We start from the raw sequence: 25249 nt of genomic DNA, 5'->3' as shown, positions 1-25249 counted from the left end.
ATATGTTTCTGCATTTAAATATTATCACCTCATTTGAATATTTAATTTGCTTGCGTTGAGGTAGATGCAGCTGGGCTTATAGTATACGGGGATACCTCGGATCTCGCAACGACCAAAATACAACTTGTTATGGATGTTAGAAAGTCGACTGATCCAGAGAGAAAATTGGCAAGTCAAATTAGACAGGAAGAAGAGTGGGAAAAGGAAGAGGGGGAGAAGGAGGAGGAAGAGGAGGAGGAGAAGAAACAGCAGGAGGACGACGACGAGGCGGAAAACGAGGAACAGGAACAGAAGCAAATGAGGAATAACAAGATCAGCAGCAATGGAAATGGAAGGGGGGGAAAATCGTGTAAGTGGTAATTGTAGTCGCATCCCACTTGATTAGATGTTGCTTTATCTCTCCAGTGCTCATTTACTGTGCTCTTTCTCGGCTGCCATGATTCTGATTATCCCATCAGTGCATCAGTGCTCGTTTGCATGATGGTCAGTCAGTGACAAACTCACTCACCTTGCAACACAGTCAATTTATATAACGATATATGCTAAAGTTATATAAATTAAAACATGGGCAACACATACCTTTGTCATATATTTAGAATCAGGTATAGGTACGAGCACAAAGAGCATTAGTGTGAGGCCAGGTGTATGAGCCAGGCCAGGTGTGTGAGCCAGGGCTGGTGTGTGAGCCAGGGCTGGTGTGTGAGCCAAGCCAGGTGTGTGAGCCAAGCCAGGTGTGTGAGCCAAGCCAGGTGTGTGAGCCAAGCCAGGTGTGTGAGCCAAGCCAGGTGTGTGAGCCAAGCCAGGTGTGTGAGCCAAGCCAGGTGTGTGAGCCAAGCCAGGTGTGTGAGCCAAGCCAGGTGTGTGAGCCAAGCCAGGTGTGTGAGCCAAGCCAGGTATGAACAGGGACCTGTTGTCACTGTTCATCCATCAGTGTAAAATGGGTACCTGGGTGTTAGTGGACTGGTGTGGGTCGCATCCTGGGACAAAACTGACCTAATCTGCCCGAAACGTTCAGCATAACAAGCGGCTTTCTGTTATAGTAATGTATCATTGACGTCAGCTATGGTCTGTATACCTTGTACTTGTACTTGTAGAAATAAGGATATACTGTTATTAGTATATCTTATCGATAAAGAACCAGCTATATCCAGGTCTGTTTACTCTATGTAAAACTAGAGTTATTGTCTCTAAAATGTATTTTTTGTTAATATTTTTGGGTGTCCTTAATGAATTAATTGGATTTACATTATTTATGGGAAATATTAAAAAAAATACATTTTATAGAGAATAACAATAGTTTTACATACAGAAAAGGGATGATGAAATTTGAGTGTCCACTGTCCCTGAAAAAAGTGTGCAGCCCAAACTCCCTCATTCTTGTATCTTCCTGATGTAAAACCCAGTCTTAAATTTAGGTTCATATCATATGAAGGATGTTGCCTGAGTATTGATGGGGAAAACCAAACTCTTTCTGAACACTGTACACGTAGTGAAGACGATAAATGAATCCGGAACCTTTATGTTGATAAATTAGACACACTTGCAACACTTGGGTATCTTTATTGAGGAAACGTTTCGCCACACAGTGGCTTCATCAGTCCATGCAAAAAGGAGAATGGTGCAGAAGAGTCCCTCAGCCTAGACTCGATGTTATCCACTCAAGGTTCAGAGACTGTTTTTCACCATTCTCCTTTGTATGGACTGACGAAGCCACTGTGTGGCGAAACGTTTCCTCAATAAAGTTATCCAAGTGTTGCACATGTGTCTTATTTATCAACTTGTTGGCTCTCCGAACCACTTATCGACAGCAGCCTATATGCCAGACACTATGGCCTGTGAGCTGGTTATCAAAATGACCAACACGAGGAAATCCGTCGTATGGCCGAGAAGTGGACAGAAATCCCTGAGGAAAAAGAAGAGTGTGACGATAGTAAACAGTAGTACCAGAGGACCTTTCTGATTTATTCGTCTTAGTTATGCTCTAGAACTCGAACTCACGAAATAGCAAAGACGTTAAGAGACAACACAGTATGTTAGAGGGGCCCATGACTGTTCAACTGCTTCCCAGCATACATAAGGGGGATTACCGGTAGACCTGTGACTGTCTTCAAGCAGGCACTAGACAGGCACCTAAAGTCAGTACCTGACCAGCCGGGCTGTACATTGGATTGCATGTAGTCAGCAGTAACAACCTGGTTGATCAGGCCCTGATCCTCCATGAGGCCTGCTCACTGACCGGACCGCGGGGGCATTAAACCCCGGAACACTCTCCAGCTAAACTCCAGGTATGTTCGTCAGCAGTAGAAAAGTGAGGAAATTTGGTATCAACACTTAGCTTATGCCATTTTAAAATTAACTCAGTTAATTCAAAAATAAAAATCACAATAAGTAGATATAATTGTTAAATTTATCAAGATGAGTGATACTTGTTTCTTGAATTAATGCAAAATATGATGAGATAGTATTATATGCCTAGTAACGTTTGGGAGTTGAAAGAAAACAGAATTGCATGAGACCTATTTTCATCTGATTCAGTCCCTGTTGTTCTTGTTCCAGCTCTCTTTCATCTTCCATATATTTATTATATACGCGAGGGTCTTGGCAAGAGGCGTGGAGTTAAAAGATAAAGAATCACACACAAAGTGGGAGTTGTCACAGCTGCTCTTTGCTGATGACACTGTGCTTTTGGGAGATTCTGAAGAGAAGCTGCAGAGATTGGTGGATGAATTTGGTAGGGTGTGCAAAAGAAGAAAATTAAAGGTGAATACAGGAAAGAGTAAGGTTATGAGGATAACAAAAAGATTAGGTGATGAAAGATTGAATATCAGATTGGAGGGAGAGAGTATGGAGGAGGTGAACGTATTCAGATATTTGGGAGTGGACGTGTCAGCGGATGGGTCTATGAAAGATGAGGTGAATCATAGAATTGATGAGGGAAGAAGAGTGAGTGGTTCACTTAGGAGTCTGTGGAGACAAAGAACTTTGTCCTTGGAGGCAAAGAGGGGAATGTATGAGAGTATAGTTTTACCAACGCTTTTATATGGGTGTGAAGCGTGGGTGATGAATGTTGCAACGAGGAGAAGGCTGGAGGCAGTGGAGATGTCATGTCTGAGGGCAATGTGTGGTGTGAATATAATGCAGAGAATTCGTAGTTTGGAAGTTAGGAGGAGGTGCGGGATTACCAAAACTGTTGTCCAGAGGGCTGAGGAAGGGTTGTTGAGGTGGTTCGGACATGTAGAGAGAATGGAGCGAAACAGAATGACTTCAAGAGTGTATCAGTCTGTAGTGGAAGGAAAGCGGGGTAGGGGTCGGCCTAGGAAAGGTTGGAGGGAGGGGGTAAAGGAGGTTTTGTGTGCGAGGGGCTTGGACTTCCAGCAGGCATGCGTGAGCGTGTTTGATAGGAGTGAATGGAGAAAAATGGTTTTTAATACTTGACGTGCTGTTGGAGTGTGAGCAAAGTAACATTTATGAAGGGGTTCAGGGAAACCGGCAGGCCGGACTTGAGTCCTGGAGATGGGAAGTACAGTGCCTGCACTCTGAAGGAGGGGTGTTAATGTTGCAGTTTAAAAACTGTAGTGTAAAGCACCCTTCTGGCAAGACAGTGATGGAGTGAATGATGGTGAAAGTTTTTCTTTTTCGGGCCACCCTGCCTTGGTGGGAACCGGCCAGTGTGATAAAAAAAAAAAAAAAAACGCTTATATTATCTCATCCTATTTTGTATTAATTCAAGTAACTAGTATTACTCTGCTGAACTTCACAATTATATCTTAATGTGATTATTATTTTGAATTAAACGAGGAAATTATGATATAGCGTAGTCTTAGTTTTGCCTACTATGTTCTATGGTCCGTCAGTTGACTGATATCTTGTGAAGCAAAATGTAATTTAGATTAGTAGTAGCGTATGTGACCAACATTTGCAATTACCTTCACGAACGTTATAGCAAATTGTTTTACTAAAACTTCCAACTAATTTCCCCAAAATTACAGTACTAGTTATAAATTGTCAGTAATTATCAGATTATTAGAAAGCTTCTCGAAATGTTCTCATTACGCAGAGGCTTTGTATAAAATATGTCAATAATATCACCTTTGTCTGAAGCACGTGTAAACCATATTGACTAGAAATAGGCTATAATTTATCATTTATCAAAGTAAATATTAGTGATGGAAACCATACTGTGACTGGATTTACTATCAGAAGCGAGGCAGAAAATTGATCTGGACGGGCCTGGATAAAATTTACAGTGTATTTGAAAACCAAGCAACAGCACTAAGCTGATCTGAAATTCAGTGGATGGCATCGTTGCATGCCCAGTTGCACAATGATGGGGAAAAAATTTTGTCAAAAGAACGCTCCCGATAACTTATTCTTCGGTACCTGCAAAATTCCAGCATAAATTCCGTAACCTTTTCTGGAAGATTGGCGAATCATATGACTTGGGGTTGTGCTGGAGAGGCTAACGATTTAAAAATAAATATATATATGGGCAGTTAATAATGTGCAATGATTTTGTACTCGCATGACAAGTGATATCCAGAAATATCAAGAAGATAAGAAATGCAATCACTGTTTGCCACAAAATAGTGAATCACTACGAGGTGCATCATGCATCTGTACTATCGAGTCTTGTTCAACTTTGAAACATTCATGCGGGACCTAGCTAGGCTTATAATAATAATAATAATAATAATAATAATAATAATAATAATAATAATAATAATAATAATAAATTTTGAAAAGACTTGCAATTGAAACATGCAAGGTTTCAGGTACGTCTTGCTACTTCTACTTACACTTCGGTCACACTACACATACATGTACAAGCATATATATACACCCCCCTCTGGGTTTTCTTCTATTTTCTTAATAGTTTTTGTTCTTATTTATTTCCTCTTTTCTCCATGGGGAAGTGGAGCAGAATTCTTCCTCCGGAAGCCATGCGTGTTGTAAGGGGTGACTAAAATTCCGGGAGCAAGGAGCTAATATCCCCTCCTTTACATATTACTAAATTTAAAAGAATAAACATTCGTTTTTCCTCTTTGGGTCACCCTGCCTCGGTGGGATATGGCCAGTGTCTAAAGCAAGCATAAAAACATGGATTAAATTAATTCACTACAGTTAATAATTAACAAATGTTTGAAAAGTTTCTCTCCTGCCGAATAAAACTTTACGAAAGGTATAAACGATGGATATTTTCCTCAGGCTGGAAGTCACAACTTCAAAGATCGCACTCACTTTACTGTGTAAATACGTGAATTCCTCATAAAGCTTCGGGAATTCAGACATTCGTAATTCATCCTGATACAACTTCAAAAATATTGTTATAATTTCAGTGATACCAGCAGCTGGAGGATTCATTTGTTACATGTTGTGGTGCTCAAGTGCTGTGGCAGGGAAAACAACAACAAGCGCTCAAAAGAGAGAATAGAAGCTTTGTTAGTGAGCTGAGGGACAGAGAGATCATGTGTCAAAGGTAACTGGTAAACGTAAATAATAGTGATGGAAGTGATTCTCTTCCAACATCTGGGTTTAACAACGAGATTACTGGAACAATGGTCTCCCATGTTTTGCTAGACTGATCAGAAAAATGCAGTAAAAACTGTATAATACAGAGAAGAGCGGAATTGAGGAGCGGATAATGGAGAATCTTTTTTAGGTTTTGAAAGGGACAACAATGGTAGTAAAACCAGGAATTAAATAAGCGCCAGTTCAACACATTATATATAGAAGTGCCATTTACATTTGCCTGGGATTTTTGCCCTGGAAATTGATACCGACTGGAGAGTTGACGATGATGACAGTGGAGAGTTGACGATGATGACAGTGGAGAGTTGAGGATGATGACAGTGGAGAGTTGACGATGATGACAGTGGAGAGTTGACGATGATGACAGTGGAGAGTTGACGATGATGACAGTGGAGAGTTGACGATGATGACAGTGGAGAGTTGACGATGATGACAGTGGAGAGTTGACGATGATGACAGTGGAGAGTTGAGGATGATGACAGTGGAGAGTTGACGATGACAGTGGAGAGTTGACGATGATGACAGTGGAGAGTTGACGATGATGACAGTGGAGAGTTGAGGATGATGACGGTGGAGAGTTGAGGATGATGACAGTGGAGAGTTGACGATGATGACAGTGGAGAGTTGAGGATGATGACAGTGGAGAGTTGAGGATGATGACGGTGGAGAGTTGAGGATGATGACAGTGGAGAGTTGAGGATGATGACAGTGGAGAGTTGAGGATGATGACAGTGGAGAGTTGAGGATGATGACGGTGGAGAGGAGTATATGTACAGGGTGGGGAGTGCCGAATTAAGTGATAGTGATGCAGAATATTCGTCCAACAAAAGAACACCGGTACAGTCGAACAAAATCTGGCTCTCGTTCGTGTGCTGTTACGTTGTTTTGTGGTAACACATCTAGATAAGACTATATATACTGTTGCAGAAACTAATGATAGTGATTGCAAAAAAAAAAATATTTTTCGTACAATGGTATTAGAATAACATTTAACACCAACACGAGCTGTGACAACAGCCGTAATATAACCAACAGCTGTGACAACACCAGCCATGACAACTCAAGTTGTGACAGCACCAGCTGTGACAACACCAACAGTAACAGCACCTCCAGCTGTGTTTAAAACGCCGACGAAGTCAGCATCAGTATCCAAGCCAACACCAGTAAATATGTTCAACCACCAAGCAACGGTGTGGAGAAATTTTCTCCAGGAGGGGGATATCAGCCCCTTTCAGCTCTGAAGGGCCCAGCTCTCTCAGAAAGGGCAAGCATCTTGTTTACTGCTAGAGCAAGTAATTGATCCCAGATGCAATACGAGTATGCGACGTGGTCAAGCGACCGCCGCTCCTTGCAAGAGTCCAGTGTTGCAAAGTGTAGTTTAATAAGAGACAGTCCATCTCTTACCTTAGCAGGACAATTAAGGAAAATCCTGCTCCCACTTTATTACCATGGTAAAGATAGTGTACATGTTTAAGACAGCAAGAATCAAGCATTCTGCTTTGCTTCATGGAGGAAGTTTGGCAAGGAAGCAAAAAGTACTAGGTCAGCTTTTCCTTTATGTTCTAGGGGCATTGGAGCGGCGTAGGAGGCTGTGGGGTCAGATTACTTTTGACTCTACTGAGAGACACATTGACGTGCCGGGATAACCAACAAAGAACACTGTTCCGTGTGTTTTGCACAAAAGAATCTCAAAAAACACTTACAGAGAAGTGTGATCAGATTCTTTAGTGACATTATGGTGTGAACAATTATTGACTAACAGTGTAACAACGAGTGTTGCAATCCAACAGAGTGTAGTGCGACTGAACAGCGGTTTAGTGCCGATGAAGGTAGCATAGGTAGCAATGATTCGGCCGTGGACTAGTTTGGCTTTAATTAGATAGGAGTGAGTACACAACGGGCAGTGTGAGGGAGTGACCGCAAGCCAGTCCGTGGAGGGGGAGCACTTGTGCCTATCAGGTCGGTCAGCCTAGGAGTGAGACCAAATGGGCTCAGCCTCCCACTGACCTGGGTGAGCCTACAGAGGGCAGCACTTAAATGCCGTGAAATATGAACTAGCCAGAACAGACAGCTAGGCTGTGTGTTCTGACAGTACAGGCTGTCTGCAACTTATCATAAACCCCGGAGATAAGTGGACCTTTGAGTCCACACAAGTGTTGTCATCAATCAGTGTCTGATACATGGTGACATAACACCCCCTAGGGGTAATTTATTATTAATGTATTTACTTTACAGCCCATTGCGAAGTGGATGTGACAGCTTCTCAAGACCTCGCCTGCAGGGGCGGCTGTGCATGTGATGAGCTGTCTTACCAAGATAAGTTCCCCCTATATTTAACTTTAACCTTAGTTGGTAAACCATTTCTCAACAATTTGGTCATGCTTGAACCGGATAACGGCCACACTCTGGTCCAAATATGTTGTACTACAGTGTACAAATAACCTACGAGCCAAGGTCCTTTGAAGAAAGATGTAAAACTAGTGTTTTACAATATAAATCAGTGTGAGTCCCTCCAGACTCAATCACAGAGAATGGGCAGCCAAAAGAAAACAGGCGCTCGCTCAGCGTTCACCCAAAGAAATCAGGAGCTAGGTGACTCACCCAACAAAAAATGGGGTGTATGGCACCCATCATCCACTGCTCAAGCTCGAGAAACGCTGACCACATCAACAAGCCAGATGACCGTCAATTTGTCTGAGCGTATATACACAGTGTTTATAATGTTTATAGACAGAAATTAAAAGACGAGATTGTGTTTGTTTCTTATAGGTTTAACTGTTATATTAAAGGAAATTATATATAAAGTGTAAGCTTTCATATATATTAACAGTGACATTTATATATGTGTAAGAAATATACACATGCGATTTACAGTTATACAGTGACATTTACAGTGTATAGTGAATGAAGTGAATAACGTTATTTAAGATGACTCAAGTTGTCAGGCTGACATAAACTCAAACCGTAAATACCAGGGGTTGATCCAGCCATATGTACTCTGTACCCTTCATGGTCATTGACTCTGAGGTTAAGCTTAGTGGGTCAGTAGTGTCTGACTGATTAATGCTGACTTAAGCATAACTCAACTCTTTATAGCCGTACAGTGTTTTTTAAGCATTCTAAGTGTGGTGCTAGAATTTTCAGTATACCATTAAAATGGCTTGTTTGAAAACTCAGTTTCAGTCTTTACAGACTTAAGATTACACAGTTAGAAAATCTAATTTCAGTCTCTACAGGATTAACTCAAGATACAAACATATTTTGATAACCTTGAGGTAAAATTTGAATTACTTACACAACGTCTGAAAATAATTCAGACTATACACATTATGAAAAGGAGTTTCTTGAATCAGACCCATCTGAGGATGAAATTAAAAATGTTTTGGATACTTTAGTAATCAACACTTAAGGTGGACAGGAGTACAGGCTACCTGCCGCAAAACTCTGTCACAGAGACCTACTGTAACTAGTGGTCAAACACCTGTTACATCTGTAACAACAAAAAGTGTTCCATTACCAAGCTTACCTACCTATTTTCCAAGGTCATAATTATGAAGAATTCATTAGTGGTTTTCAAACCATAGTAAATTCACGAAATGACATAGATGAGATTGCTAAGTTCAGTTATTTAAATGTCTTGTGAAGGGAGAACCCTATGAACTGATTAAGTCATTTCCGGTGGTTAAAGGCAATTATCAAATAGCCTTACGTGTCTTAGCAGACAATTACTTCGATGCTGACAAGGCCAGGGTTAGACATGCAGTCTTAATATCAAGCTTGAAGCCACCCAATCATTGTTTTTCAGATTTACAGGCATTTAGAATCACATTAGACAATAGTCTCAGATCTCTAGGTGCCAAATATGACCTAAGACAATGTGATTGGTTTATCAGTGGTATTGTACAAGATAAGTTGTCACAACAAACTATTGAACGATTAAATATTATGTTCAATAAACACTACTTCACTTGTGAGGAAATTAGCAATGGTTTACAAACAATAGTTTCATGCATGCAAGCAACGAGACAAGATGAAAAATCCACAAATCCAGTGGATAACAAACCTTCAACTCAGTATAAAAAGAGTATACCTACTCCCACTAAACCACATAATGGGAAATCCCATATAGGCATTTATCAAGCTGTGAATACAATAGACAGTAAACAAACTGTCACACAAACGTACTCCAAAATGTGTACTTTGTGATGGAACACATTGGGCACAGTATTGTATTCAATACACATCAATGGAGGCACGTAAACAACGTGTTCATCAGCTGAAAAGATGCATCAAGTGTTTAGGTGAACACAAGGGAGGAAAATGCTCACTGAAGAAGTGTTTTAAATGCAAGGGTATGCATCATACAGCATTATGCCCAAATACTTTTGCTGAACAGCAGAAGACTTCCACAGAATCAGGAAGTCAACAAACAACAGCATTAAATGTGAGAGATAAGTTTAAAGCAACTGCTCTCCCGATAGCTCGAGTTGAGTTATCTAATAAATTACACAAACCAATATGCTAATATTTGATCAAGGCTCACAAAGGTCCTTCATAAGAAAAAAACAGTGTTACAGAAACTGAATAAACAAACCTATGCCAAAGTACAGTTAGATATAGCTGTTTTTTTCCAAAATTCTGGTAAGCAGACATATGACCTAGCCAGAATCACTGTTGGTCTAGGAAACAGGAAAAAGACAGTAGTAACTGTGGTAGTAGATAATTTGCCTAAGTCTGTGCAGATCCAGGGATTAAAAGAAACAGTTTCAGCACTGAAAGCAGCTAAGGTCAAGTTAGCCTGTCCTGACATACAGACGGACACTATTAGTCCCATTGATTTAATCACATTGGAAGTGATTATCACTGTTTTGTGCAAGATATAGTAAGTAAACATGATGTTCACTTGCTGAAAACAGCAGGCCGCCACATGATATGTGGTCCCATTCCCTCTCAAAGTGGGAAAGAAGCTGATATTGATTCAGTGGAAAATGTACTAGTTACGAGAATAACCGCTGATCATGTACCACAGCAAAAATTATTATTACTGGAAGAAATGAATGAACCAGTTGATAAGTTGTGGGATTTAGATGCGATACGTATTGATGTAAATAAACCAAGCCCACAAGAGTCTCAGACTTATAACCAATATTTGGGCACTGTCAAATATAAAGATGGACAGTATTGGGTTAGGTTACCATGGAAATTAAATCCACATCTGCCTAGCAATTATCGCATGGCTTTCGAACAAATGAAAGCACAAATACATGAGCTCAGGAAGAATCCAGAGCTGCTGACTGTCTATGATAATATCATACAAGAACAGTTAGACAAATTCATTGAGGAAGTAGTCGAAGATAAGTTGAAGACAGAAGCTCATTATCTCCCGCACCATGGAGTCAGAAAAGATTCTGAAACCACTCCACTACGTGTTGTATATAATTGCAGCGCACGTGCAAATAAAGATGTAGCAAGTCTTAATGACTGTCTGATGACCGGACCCTCACTAACTGAGAAGCTTGGAGACGTGCTTATGAAATTTCGCACAAACCCATATGCCTACACGGCTGATATTTCCAAAGCTTTCTTAAGAGTAGGGCTACAAGAAATAGAGATTATACTCGATTCTTGTGGCCTGAAAACCCACATGATCCTCGAAGTCCTGTGAAAACTTATCGTTTCAAATCAGTATTATTTGGTGCAACTTCCTCTCCATTCTTACTAGAAGCTACTCTAAATACACATTTGAAGAAATCATAAAGTCCGTTCAGAGAAATCTTAAAGAAATGTTTCTATGTGGACAATCTTCAAGGTATTGTGAATAAAGAAGCTAACAATGAGATGAAAGAAGCAAATATGCCTCTAAGGATGTGGAATTCTAATTCAGTGCAATTAAGGGAACTTATCAAAGATTTCCCTGAAATTGAAATTCCTGAAGGCAACAATATTCTGGGACTTAATTGGAACACACAGGAAGATACTTTGAGTCTCAAAAAGATAAACAATAAATCATGCAGTACACTCACTAAACGTAGTTTACTGTCAGAGGTATCACAATGTTTTGATCCTCTAGGACTCGTCTCACCAATTACCATAAAAGGTAAAATACTTACGCAAGATGCATGGAAACTCAAAATTGGATGGGATGAGAACTTGCCTCTAGAAATGAGTCAAGCATGGGATGAAATATCCAAGGAGTTTAAACAACTTCATCAAATTAAATTTCCCAGACAAATAGGTCAAGAGGGAAACAAGTACACATTACATGTGTTCTGTGATGCGTCAACCAGAGGTTATGGCGCTGTAGCTTACATGAGTAATGCTGAAGGAAGTGCACTAATTACTTCAAAGGCCAGGGTAGCACCCTTGAAGGTCAGAACAGTACCACAACTGGAACTGACAGCACTCTATGTAGGTACAAAATTAGCTATCTCAACAAAGTACTTGATCATCTCACTATTGAAAAAACCGTTATCTGGAGTGATAATGAAGCAGTTCTCCAGTGGTTAAGAAATAATAAGAGTAAGTTGGTCTATGTACAGAACAGAGTAGCAGAAATAAAACAGATGTAGAGAGATTATCTCTTTCTTCACATCTCTACCCAAGAGAATCCAGCTGACATGTTGTCACGTGGTGTCCCACTCAAGAAAATTGTGGATAATAAATTATGGCTCCACGGACCGAACTGGCTCTCTAATGAAAATAACTGGCCTCAGCAAAAAGCTCACATTATGCCAGAAGAAACAGTTTGCTTGAACACAGCAGAAATAAGTTGTGTAAATACTGCAGACACAACAGAAATAGTCATTGATGGATCTAAATACTCATCTTTGGGTAAACTCTTATGAGTTACAGCTCTTGTCTTTAAATTCATTAAAGGAATAAAACCTAATTATGAATGTCTTGAACCCATTAAATACTGGGTGAAACTAATACAGAAAGGTGTTTTTTCTACAGAATATAAATTTCTGGAAACACAAGATAAATCCCCAAAGAAACCTGCCATGATTAATTCTTTAGGACTTTATCTCGACTCAGAAAAGATTATGAGATGTCGAGGAAGAATTCATAATTCTTCACTACCTAAAGAAGCCATACATCCAATATTGATCCCCAAGAATCATTGGCTAACAAAACTAATTGTTCAAAACGCCCACAGTAACGTGTTACATGGTGGGGTAGCTGACACACTTTGTCATATACGACAATCCTACTGGATACCTCAAGGTCGACAAAGTGTGAAAAAACAAATAAGGGACTGTATTACTTGTCGTCACTACGATATGCGAGTATGTCAGTATCCAGGTTCACGTCCATATCCCTCTGAAAGAGTTTGTCATATCACTCCATTTGAGGTGACAGGTGTAGATTATACTGGACCAATAATTTTAACCAAAACAGTTGACAAAGTTCCCATCAAGGTGTACATCTGTTTGTTCACTTGTGCTACAACTAGAGCAGTACATCTAGAAGTAGCCACTGACATGTCTGCTGAAACCTTTATCAAATTATTCAGAAGGTTTGCAGCCAGAAGAGCATGTCCCAGACTGATGATTTCAGATAATGCAACGAACTTTGTTGCTGGTGCTGCTTATATAAGCAAGATCTTTGATCAACCAGAAGTACAACAGATGCTGAATCAACGCAGTTGTCGTTGGAGATACATTCCTCCAAAATCTCCATGGCATGGCGGATTTTATGAAAGAATGATCGGCATTGTAAAACGTTGTTTAAGGAAGACTGTTCATCGTCAGAGAATCGACTTAGAAGAATTCTGTACAGTTGTGACTGAAATAGAAAATAAGAGTCAACAACAGACCTCTAACTTATGTTACCGATGATCTGGACAGTTTAGAAGTGTTAAGTCCATCTCATTTACTCCATGGCAGAAGGCTCGAACCTGTTCCTCCCATGAATGATAAAGAAATCATAGAGGCTCCTACTTATTTCTAACCTGAGCAACTCAGACGTAAATTCAAACACCTTAATAAAGTGATTGAACGTGGGGAGAAAATTGAGAGAACACTTCTATGGAGCTGGTGTTCCTGAAAATCATAAGTCCTTAAGAACTGGTGACATAGTGATTATTGACAATGATGGTCCGAGGTCCCAATGGCCACTTGGAAAAATTGTGACCATATATCCTGATGCAAATGGAATCATCAGGACAGTTGATGTTTTGAGCAAAGGTGTAGTGAATAAGCGGACAATAAACTAGTGCCGTTAGAATTACACAGAGCTTAAAACAAAATCAGTGATTCTCCAGAAACCACGCAGACTAAAGCTGTTCAGAAAAGACAAGCAGCAGTGGTGGCGAGTGAGAAAATCAAATTAATTTTAAGTGATGAATAGTTCACCTGCAGCGAACCTCCGCCGCCCCCCAGTGTGGAGAAATTTTCTCCAGGTGGTGGTTTAGCCCCCTTCATCCCCTTTCAGCCCTGAGGGGCCCAGCCCTCTCAGAAGGGGCAAGCATCTTGTTTACTGCTAGAGCAAGTAATTGATCCCAGATGCTATACGAGTATGTGATGTGGTCAAGCGACCACCGCTCCTTGCAAGAGTCCAGTGTTGCAAAGTGTAGTTTAATAAGAGATACTCCATCTCTTACCTTAGCAGGACAATTAAGGAAAATCCTGCTCCCACTTTATTACCATGGTAATAAAGATAGTGTACATTGTTGTCTATGCTTAAGACAGCAAGAATCAAGCATTCTGCTTTGCTTCATGGAGGAAGTTTGGCAAGGAAGCAAAAAGTACTAGGTCAGCTTTTCCTTTATGTTCTAGGGGCATTGGAGTGGCATAGCAGGCTGTGAGGTCAGATTACTTTTGACTCTACTGAGAGACATTGACGTGCCGGGATAACCAACAAAGAACAATGTTTCGTGCGTTTTGCACAAAAGAATCTCAAACACTTACAGAGAAGTGTGATCAGCTTCTTTAATGACATTATGGTGTGAACAATTATTGACTAAGTGTAACAACGAGTGTTGCGATCCAACAGAGTGTAGTGCGACATTCTTCAAAGAACACTATTCTTCAATCAAAACATCGGATATCCGGGAGTAACTACAGGTCAGATACATATACCCAGGTAAGTGTACTAACTCATGATGTACTACTATTGACTGCACAGTTGAGTACAAAGTTGCGGGTTAGTCACTTATCATAAACCCTGGTGATAAGTGGACCTTTGAGTCCACACAAGTAAGTGTTGTCAGCAGTGTCTGATATATGGTGACATAACACCCCCTAGGGGTAATTTATTATTAATGTATTTACTTTACAGTCCATTGCGAAGTGGATGCGACAGCTTCTCAAGACCTCGCCTGCAGGGGCGGCTGCGCGTGCGATGAGCTGTCTTACCAAGTTAAGTTCCACCTATATTTAAACTTTAACTTTAGTTGGTCAACCATTTCTCAACAACGGTGGCCAACACGCTCCAGTGAAATCTCGGTTTCTGAAGAAGAAATACTCTACTGTTGAAGAGCTGTCAACCTCTTCTTTGTGATAATGCTAATGCCACATAACTAAGAAATTCTATCTAAACATTGGAGTACAGATAGACCTATAGCAACACCAACTTAAATTGAAATCATACCAATTCGTCAACGTTTGTTGTTGCTGTGTATGTTGGATGTGTTTGATAAAAGAAATCCCTAGACATGATTTGCTCTACAAAATAAGGGAAGTATTTATGCATCTGAAAAATAAATTCGATGAATACTTTTATGAGTTCAAGTGCGTTATCGAACCAGAGTCTGTAATATTATTCAAAAGAACTTTCCTTCAAGTAGTTTGTATATCATGCAAACGACATCACTTTGGTATATATCCTTAAGTGATGTGTATTCACAAAAGTGATACAGTGCTAGGTAGAACTGTGTATACAGTAAAGTAAACTTTAGAAAATGCACCTAACATGTTAGAACTCTCTTGTTAATTTGTTAGGAAAGTGATAGAGCCTTATCTTGGCAAGGGACGTAATTTATTCACAAGCCCTTCACTCGGTGATGTCCTCAAGGTAAACAAAACAAACATGTGAGGGGTAGTGAGAGGAATTAGAAAACATGTGATGTCATTCACGAAAACCTTGGGTATTAATGTAGTGCAAATATTTCATACCAGTGACTTGATGGCATTTCTGTATTATGACAAGAGATGTAACGACGTTGACGACCCTAAACTGATGCAAACAAGAGATGTAACGACGTTGACGACCCTAAACTGATGCAAACAAGAGATGTAACGACGTTGACGACCCTAAACTGATGCAAACAAGAGATGTAACGACGTTGACGACCCTAAACTGATGCAAACAAGAAAGGCTGACCGGCAAACAGGCGAGTCTATTGTGAAAACACAGGTTGTCATTGATCTCAACGCCATTATGAATGTAGTAGACAAATCTGGTATGGAAATTAGGGCTGTGGAATGCGGCAGAAGGATTTGCATGTGGTATATGCGACTGTTTCTTTCCATAAGCTAGATGCTGCAGTGATATATGCATATATGTTCCAGGTGAAAACAGGACATAACCCCAAATCGGCTGATTTTAATTTATATATTATAGAATAGATAACAGAAAAAAACAGATAAGAGCTCCGTCAACTTGTTGCTGCTGGAACCTGGTTTATACTTTTCTGGTACTATTCCTGTAACAGACAAGAAGATAGCACAGACAGGATGCTGTATATGTGAGCACACAGGCAGAAAGCCAAGTTGGAGAAACCACACCACGAATGGGGTTAGAGCCCGCGATCAGAGTCTCAAAACTCCAGACTGTCCCGTTAGCCACTAGACCAGCTAGCCACAATAAGATTCATCCATCTAGGTATATTTCTACACCACAGAAAGGTTAGCATAGGCACCACTGTGACCACAAATGAAAGTTTTTACAGACGAATCTCCAGCCAGCGTGGCCGTGACTTACTCTAGCTCAAGTCCCCTCAAAGCCGTCAACAAGACCCACGAAATCGTAATGACACGATTGCAAACAAACCATACCCCGGGTGAGGTTAGAACCCGTGATCAGAGAGTCTCAAAACTCTAGACCGACGCTAGCTGGCCCAGTGGCTAACGTGTTGGTCTGGAGTGGTATGGTTTGTTTGCAATCGTGTCATTACGATTTCGTAAGTCGAGCTAGAGAACACATGCATAATATACAGGTTATATGATATTCCACTCAGTATTCACTATACAGAAAAACACTGTTTTTCTGTATAGTGAATATTGATACCATTATTATTTTACAATTTGCTTCTCGACCTATTTACATTATGATTGCTTCAAATTAAGATATTTTTATTGCAAAATGTGGTATTTAGTGTAGACCATTGTATTCAAAAAACAAATTAAAATCTCAATTCATTTGACTGAAAAAACAGAAACGGAAAAAAAAATAATTGTCTCTGTAATGCCGATGTTGCCAAAACCTCAATAATTTCGGCCAACTTCAACAGAGCATAAAAGCATAATTTTTATAAGCTTCATATTAGTTTTATTCATTTTATAAAAAAAAATTCAGTCTGTAAGAGAAAAAAAAATTACTTGCAAAAATCCTGCTACTCCGGAATTTTAATCTCCAGATACGACAGAGACAATAGGTTAAATATTTTATTAAAATTTCAATCTTGCAGCTACACATTCTACACTTATGTTGTTGTTCTTTTAATGAAATAAACCATCGTTGATGTTTTAACGTCACTCAGAAGACACATTCCTTATTTACTGAATGGTAATAATTTTCCCAGACATTCCTTTCTTATTGATTGGAAATAATTTTCACAGACATTCCTTATTTATTGATTGGAAATAATTTTCAAAGACATTCCTTATTTGACCAGAAATGATTTTCACAGATTTTCCTTATTTATTGATTCGAAATAATTTTCACAGACATTCCTTATTTGAGCAGAAATTATTTTCACAGACATTCCTTATTTATTAAATAGAAATAATTTTCACAGACATTCCTTATTCATTGATTTGAAATAATTTTCCCAGACATTCCTTATTTACTGAATAGAAATAATTTTCCCAAAATTTATTTACTAAAATATGTAAATTGGGACTTACGCAGCCCAATTACAAAGTGAAACAAGCATTCCCACAACAGCACAAGAACTAATAGGTTGAAGTCGATCACACGAAGCATTTTTCAGTTATTCGCCGGTTACCAATGATTTACTTTAGTTTAACTAATTTAGTATACCGACAAATTTGCTCTGACACGAGATAAACTTAATGGATATTATCCTGGCCATAACATGAGTCAGTTTTATATATTGAAGTCGTTCAGAAGAGGAAGATTTATTGAACGTGATTTAACTGGTATAAAAAATTCACACCATTTAACATAAATAATGACAGATGAACCTCACTGGAATTTCACTCTTCGCATTGTAGAGCTCTCCGCAGTGTAGAGCTCGGAACATTGTAGAGCTCGGAACATTGTACAGCTCGGAACATTGTACAGCTCGGAACATTGTACAGCTCGGAACATTGTACAGCTCGGAACATTGTACAGCTCGGAACATTGTACAGCTCGGAACATTGTACAGCTCGGAACATTGTACAGCTCGGAACATTGTACAGCTCAGAACATTGTACAGCTCGGAACATTGTACAGCTCGGAACATTGTACAGCTCGGAACATTGCAGAGCTCGAACATTGTAGAGCTCGAACATTGTAGAGCTCGAACATTGTAGAGCTCGAACATTGTAGAGTTCGAATATTGTAGAGCTTGGACAATGTACAGTTCGAATATTGTAGGGTTCGACCACTGTAGAGCTCGGACATTGTAGAGCTCGGACATTGTAGAGTTCGAATATTGTAGAGTTCGACCATTGTAGAGCTTGGACATTGTGGAGCTCGAATATTGTAGAGCTCGGAGGTACCTTCTTGAACATTGTAGAGCTCGGAGGTACCTTCTTGAACATTTTAGAGCTCGGAGATACCTTCTTGAACATTTTAGAGCTCGGAGATACCTTCTTGAACATTTTAGAGCTCGGAGATACCTTCTTGAACATTTTAGAGCTCGGAGATACCTTTTTGAACATTTTAGAGCTCTGAAGTACCTTCTTGAACGCTGTAGAGCTCGGAGGTACCTTCTTGAACATTGTAGAGCTCGGAGGTACCTTCTTGAACATTGTAGAGCCCCTAGGCACCTTCTTGAACACTGTAGAGCTCCTAGGCACCTTCTTGAACACTGTAGAGCTCCTAGGCACCTTCTTGAACACTGTAGAGCTCGGAGGTACCTTCTTGAATACTGTAGAGCTCCTAGGCACCTTCTTGAACACTGTAGAGCTCGGAGGAACCTTCTTGAACATTGTAGAGCTCGGAGGTACCTTCTTGAACATTGTAGAGCTCGGAGGTACCTTCTTGAACATTGTAGAGCTCGGAGGTACCTTCTTGAACATTGTAGAGCTCGGAGGTACCTTCTTGAACATTGTAGAGCTCGGAGGTACCTTCTTGAACATTGTAGAGCTCGGAGGTACCTTCTTGAACATTTTAGAGCTCGGAGATACCTTCTTGAACATTTTAGAGCTCGGAGATACCTTCTTGAACATTTTAGAGCTCGGAGATACCTTCTTGAACATTTTAGAGCTCGGAGATACCTTTTTGAACATTTTAGAGCTCTGAAGTACCTTCTTGAACACTGTAGAGCTCGGAGGTACCTTCTTGAACATTGTAGAGCTCGGAGGTACCTTCTTGAACATTGTAGAGCCCCTAGGCACCTTCTTGAACACTGTAGAGCTCCTAGGCACCTTCTTGAACACTGTAGAGCTCCTAGGCACCTTCTTGAACACTGTAGAGCTCGGAGGTACCTTCTTGAATACTGTAGAGCTCCTAGGCACCTTCTTGAACACTGTAGAGCTCGGAGGTACCTTCTTGAACATTGTAGAGCTCGGAGGTACCTTCTTGAACATTGTAGAGCTCGGAGGTACCTTCTTGAACATTGTAGAGCTCGGAGGTACCTTCTTGAACATTGTAGAGCTCGGAGGTACCTTCTTGAACATTGTAGAGCTCGGAGGTACCTTCTTGAACATTGTAGAGCTCGGAGGTACCTTCTTGAACATTTTAGAGCTCGGAGATACCTTCTTGAACATTTTAGAGCTCGGAGATACCTTCTTGAACATTTTAGAGCTCGGAGATACCTTCTTGAACATTTTAGAGCTCGGAGATACCTTTTTGAACATTTTAGAGCTCTGAAGTACCTTCTTGAACACTGTAGAGCTCGGAGGTACCTTCTTGAACATTGTAGAGCTCGGAGGTACCTTCTTGAACATTGTAGAGCCCCTAGGCACCTTCTTGAACACTGTAGAGCTCCTAGGCACCTTCTTGAACACTGTAGAGCTCCTAGGCACCTTGAACACTGTAGAGCTCGGAGGTACCTTCTTGAACATTGTAGAGCTCGGAGGTACCTTCTTGAACATTGTAGAGCTCGGAGGTACCTTCTTGAACATTGTAGAGCTCGGAGGTACCTTCTTGAACATTGTAGAGCTCGGAGGTACCTTCTTGAACATTGTAGAGCTCGGAGGTACCTTCTTGAACACTGTAGAGATTGGAAGTACCTTCTTGAACATTTTGGAACTCGGAGGCACCTTCCGAATATATATTTGGAACTGTACCATTGAGGAATCTGGAAGTTACTGAACCCTTTCCAGGACACTGGAAATGGGTTATACATCTTCGCTCAGAGAATCTGCACATGCCAGTTGTTCCAAGAATGTTACTCTCCCTACCACATCGTTAGTGAAGCTGATCAGATGAGTCTGTCAGGAGAAAGAGCTGTTGGGTTTCTCTGTGTCTGGGATAATTGTCGATGGCTTACATAAGATGATGTAACTGCTGTAAATGTGCCTGGAGAGTCAAGAGTGACCCGATGGCGCATACAGCCCAATTAATTAGTGGAAGCAGCAAGGTCGTTCAGACGACGTCTCCGCTTACTGGAAATATTCAACCCCATTGCTGTCAAGCAACACAGAGCCACCAGACAAGGACCTATGGGTGCAGCACCACTGAATTTCCTAAATGCTTGGGTAAAAGTGTCAGAAGAAGGCAATCCGTTATGGCCAGACATGCATCTATTTTTCAATGGTGCAACTACAGCATTTGACAAGGGCACTATAAATTCTGGCTTTGTGGGATTTGATAAAAAGAAATTTAAAGAGTACATGGGTGAATTATTGGAAAGAGAAAGATTCTGTGTCAGACCCATCCTTGGTCTATCCAAGAGTAGAGGAACCATCACAATGATCCAAATATTGATACAAATATTGATCCAGATGATGTCAAGACCCTTGTTAAAGGGATAAAGGCCGCCTTGATGATGGGCAACACCACAGCCTCCATCACAACTTTGGAGCAAAGTTTTATGATAAGCGTCTCCCTGGGTGCAATGGTGAAATATACGGTTCCATTTCCTACTGGGTTTGCTATGTCCGTCACATGTCTACAACTTTCTACCATCTTACTGGGGGCTGTAGGCACCAGCTTCAGATCCTTATAATGTAGTGGATCACACACTGAGGGTTCGTGGAATGGGAGGACGGAGTAGTGGATGCCTCCATTATGTCATTTATTATCAATGCTAATACAAATGCTCCTATTATTATTTATTATGATTGCTGAGAAGGGCAGTGACATGATTAAACAGTGGAAGCGCTCGGCAGGACTGAATATATAAATCAGGCCTATCAAATCAAGTCCTGGTCTCAGACCGGGCCGCGGGGGCATTATTAAGCAGTATGGAACAGTAAAAATATTGTATAATGTACTTAAATCGGACGCGTTTTATTCCTGGTCAGGCAGCGGCCAGGAGACAGGAGCAGTACGTGAAGGACTGCGGCTGGGTGAAGTGATGGGCTGGCGTTAGTGTGAGTAGGTGGTCTGGCGAGTTTTTTTAGTGTATACTATAGGTAATTTTGTTAGTGTTTAGTATGCATAGGCCTGTTTAGGTTTTGGGAGAGTACTGTATGGTGTTTTTGTCTGCTGGTAGATACAGGCAGAAGGGGTTGGGGGGTGTCATGGAGTCTCCGTTTATAAATATGTCTATTTTGTATCACTAGTAGGAGAGTGCTAGTAAGCTAAATGTGAACTGGAGTAAAGGTGATGTAGTGGAGTAGATTATACGTTGTATATATGTTACTAATAATATTATTTTTGTATGATGGTTTTTGTGTCCTTCCTTACAATAAAAATTAATATTCCATATTTAATATGTTGGTACAAGCTGGCCCTTGAGTGGCTCTTTTTCTCAGTGTTAAATAATATTACCCCTAGACAACAGGTTAAGCCGGCGTTAACCCCCAGAATCCTCTCCAGGTATACTCCAGGTATTAACATACTAAGGAAGTCTACCTGAAGCTTTCAAATTACAAAATTATAACCAAAAGAACACTAATGCTTACGTGGGCTGCAGAGCTGGAGTAGGTGAAGTGAGGAGACGAAACTCGCCTCAGATGAGGAAAGAAAAAATGACAATAGAAAGGAAACAAGAATAAAAATGCCAGATGACGAAACACAAAACTCAAGAGAATATCCTTAATGGATGACATCACATACGGCCACTCTAGAGAGAAAACTAAAGACCCGAACAATCGGACTACAACTACACAAAACATTATTAAATTTTCCTCCCTTTTTATGTCATGTTATGATCTAAATAAAAATGAGTTCGAGTAGAAAAGTCTGGCAACCACTAGAATGTTTCTGATCAGGGATAACTAACACATCAGATTAATAAACGAAAGAAAGCCTAGTTTGGTTTACAAATGTGTGTGGCTTATCAAACAAAAAGATAAATAGAAAGAATGAATATCAGAGGTATTGTTAGACATCATAGCTATCAGAAAGACAAAGTTAACTGAAATGATAACAGATGACTCATTCCTAGAAGGATATCAAGTAATAAGCTTCTTTAAGGAGGGCTCCTCGTCGTCGTAAAGAGGCGCTTGGTCTTAGGAATTGGACCTTTTGGTCGTCTTCCTCAGACCAAACCTAATTACCCCCCAATCTCCCCTTCCCTATCCCATCCTCCCCATCCCTCCCTTCTTTTACCCTTCCTCCCCCTCCCATCCCTTCCTTTTCCCCATCTCGTTTGTAGCCTCTCGGGTCCTCCCCTCTGGCATTATGGTTTCTAGGTAGGGAGACGTGTGTCAGGGTTAATCCCTCTCCGTGGGGTTCCTCGGGAGTGGTGTAGTTTGCTATTGAATCTGGATCATCTGGAGGGGCACTGCTCCTTCCAGGATTTCCAGGAGGTGGGGTGGGGCGTTCTGTAGGGGATGAGCGTATCTCCAGATGCTGCCTGTCAGTTCTTGGAGGTGGCTTTGAAGTGGGTATCTGACCTCCCTCTCTTCTGTCTGCCGAGGTAGCTTGGTGGAGGTGAGGTTGCTATCCCAGAGTGCTGGTTTACTGGCGTGAAGGGTAGGGTATGGCACGGTTCCATGCTGCATCTGCACTGGGGCTGTCGAGGTCTTCTTGGATGAGAAGGGGAAGCTACAGCCCTTTCATGCCTTTTAGTAACTGTCCCTCCGCTGTTCCTCTTCCATTTTTTCTTATCATATTTCTTTTTTTCTTCTTAAAATAATAAGTACCACCATCATGAAGTCTTCATTCTATGACCCCTCTCCTCCTCCCAAGCCCCTTTTTGTTACCACATCCTGTTTTGACCCGGCTTTGTTATTGGACCACTCTCCAGACTTTTCCCATTCTCCTGCACCTCCTACCTGCTCCAGGTGCCAAGGCTCCACCCGTTTCTTCTAGGGCCTCTGCCCCTTGCACATCTTTAACTATGTGTCCGGCTTAACCAAATATAGTGCGACGGTTTTTGAATCGCCCACCTGCCTCAGGTCGGGCCACCCACAGTCCAATTCCAAAACTTTCCAGATTATTTTCTCATGACGGTCCATCGATTCCTGCTTATTCCATCCAGAAACGACTTACATGACACCCACTTCTTTACGCACCATGTTTACAGTGGAATGAATTCTTTTCCTTGCAACCGACGTCTCCAGTTGATTATCTTTCAGACTACAGTATCGGTAAAGCTCTGTTACGACACGTTAGCCAAAACATATCCTTTCACTCTCTTCAGAGTGGTGTGTGCATCGTTACAGTTCAGAACGCAGGCCAAGCTCATGATCCTTTCCATCTTACTTCTCAAGATAATGTTCCTATCACAGTTCACAAGCACACTACTCTCAATTCTTGCAGTGGTACTATGGTCTTACCACGTACTATTGTACAGTGTGATTTTGTCTTGCAGTGACAATATTTTAGAGCAATTAGCCTTTCAGGACCTTTTGAGCGGGTTCAAAAGCTTTTCCAGTAATACTGCCCGCTTAATCTTTGACTGTCGTGAACTTCCGTCCCCTGTTTATATTTCGGATCATCGCTTAGAGGTCCCTAAAGTGGTCCCTACACCTAAACAGTGTCGAAATTGTTGGTGCTTCGGACATCCACCTAAATACTGCAGGTCTGTGGAGGAGTGCTCTGTCTTTGCTCGAGTAGCTATGATACCAACTATGGCGGTTCCCCTGCCTACCAGCTCCTCTGGTACAGTGTCTTCTGGAGTTACCCCCATCTCTAATTCTTTTGCGGTTTTACCCTCTAAAACCCCCACCTCCATACCTCTTCCTATTTCTACTTCATCTCGCCTGGTAGTTTCTCAGTCTACGAGGCCTTGCACGCCTGCACCTTCATGCCTACCACCTGTGAAGTTGAACCTCCTGTCTCCTAAGCCCAAATCTCTTCACATTCCTCCAACATTTCCCCAAACATTTCTCCTTTTCGGCCTCGGTGTCTAGTTCTCACCCCCTTTTTAACTCTTACACGAAGGTGGAGGTTCACCCCCTCTTGTGTGGTCTCTTCTCCTGTTTTCCCAGACTTCTTCCCCAGTCCTCTTCTATTCTCCTTCTCCTGTTCTATTGCAGGAGTCTTCTGTCCCTGCCAATGAATCTCTTTAGGCTCTTACTCCCCTCTCCTCTCAGATTTCTTTGGTTCCTTCCATAGTCTCCCCAATCTCTACTTGCTCTACCTCACCTGTCTCTGAAATCATGGTATTGGCATCTTCCTTGTTTACTGAAACAGTCGATGCTATCTCTGACAATATTATGAAGACGAAACCTTGATGGACACGGGTGTGCCTCCATATGCCCTTCTTATTTTTCACAACTCTCACAGCAATCGTTTCCTTCACTGCAATCCAATTCCTCCTTGCTAACACGCTTTCCGTTGCCTCCACACTTTGACTTCACTGACCCTACTATCCAGTAGATTTTATTACTTCTCATTGTTAGCATACCTATCTTTGTGAATAATGACTTATTTACAATGGAATATTCATGGTCTCAGGGATAATCTGGGATAGCTCCAGGTGTTGCTTTCCCAGTTATCCCCAGTATATGTTGGGTTACAAGAACCTAAAGTTTGTTCAGCTGTTATGCATCCCATTTCAGGCTGTACATTCTTATGATCCATTTCCTGATGAAACTTATAATGAGAGTGTTGTAATAAAGTTGGTAGAATTACCGACAATATGTAAAGTAAAAGGACACAAGTGCAACTAATGGCTTGATAAAGCTCCTGGAGAGCGAAACGTTGCCACAATAAATGTCACATTAGTTGCACTTGTGTCCTTTTACTTTAATGAGAGTGTTCTTGTATGTGGTGATATACCGTTTCAACAGGTCTTTGTTCATTCTTTGCTGCATTTTACTGCTGT

Source organism: Cherax quadricarinatus, chromosome 73, assembly GCF_038502225.1.
Source record: "Cherax quadricarinatus isolate ZL_2023a chromosome 73, ASM3850222v1, whole genome shotgun sequence".
Classification (NCBI taxonomy): domain Eukaryota; kingdom Metazoa; phylum Arthropoda; class Malacostraca; order Decapoda; family Parastacidae; genus Cherax; species Cherax quadricarinatus.
The sequence above is the reverse complement of the archived record's forward strand: the minus strand, read 5'-3'. Positions refer to the sequence as shown.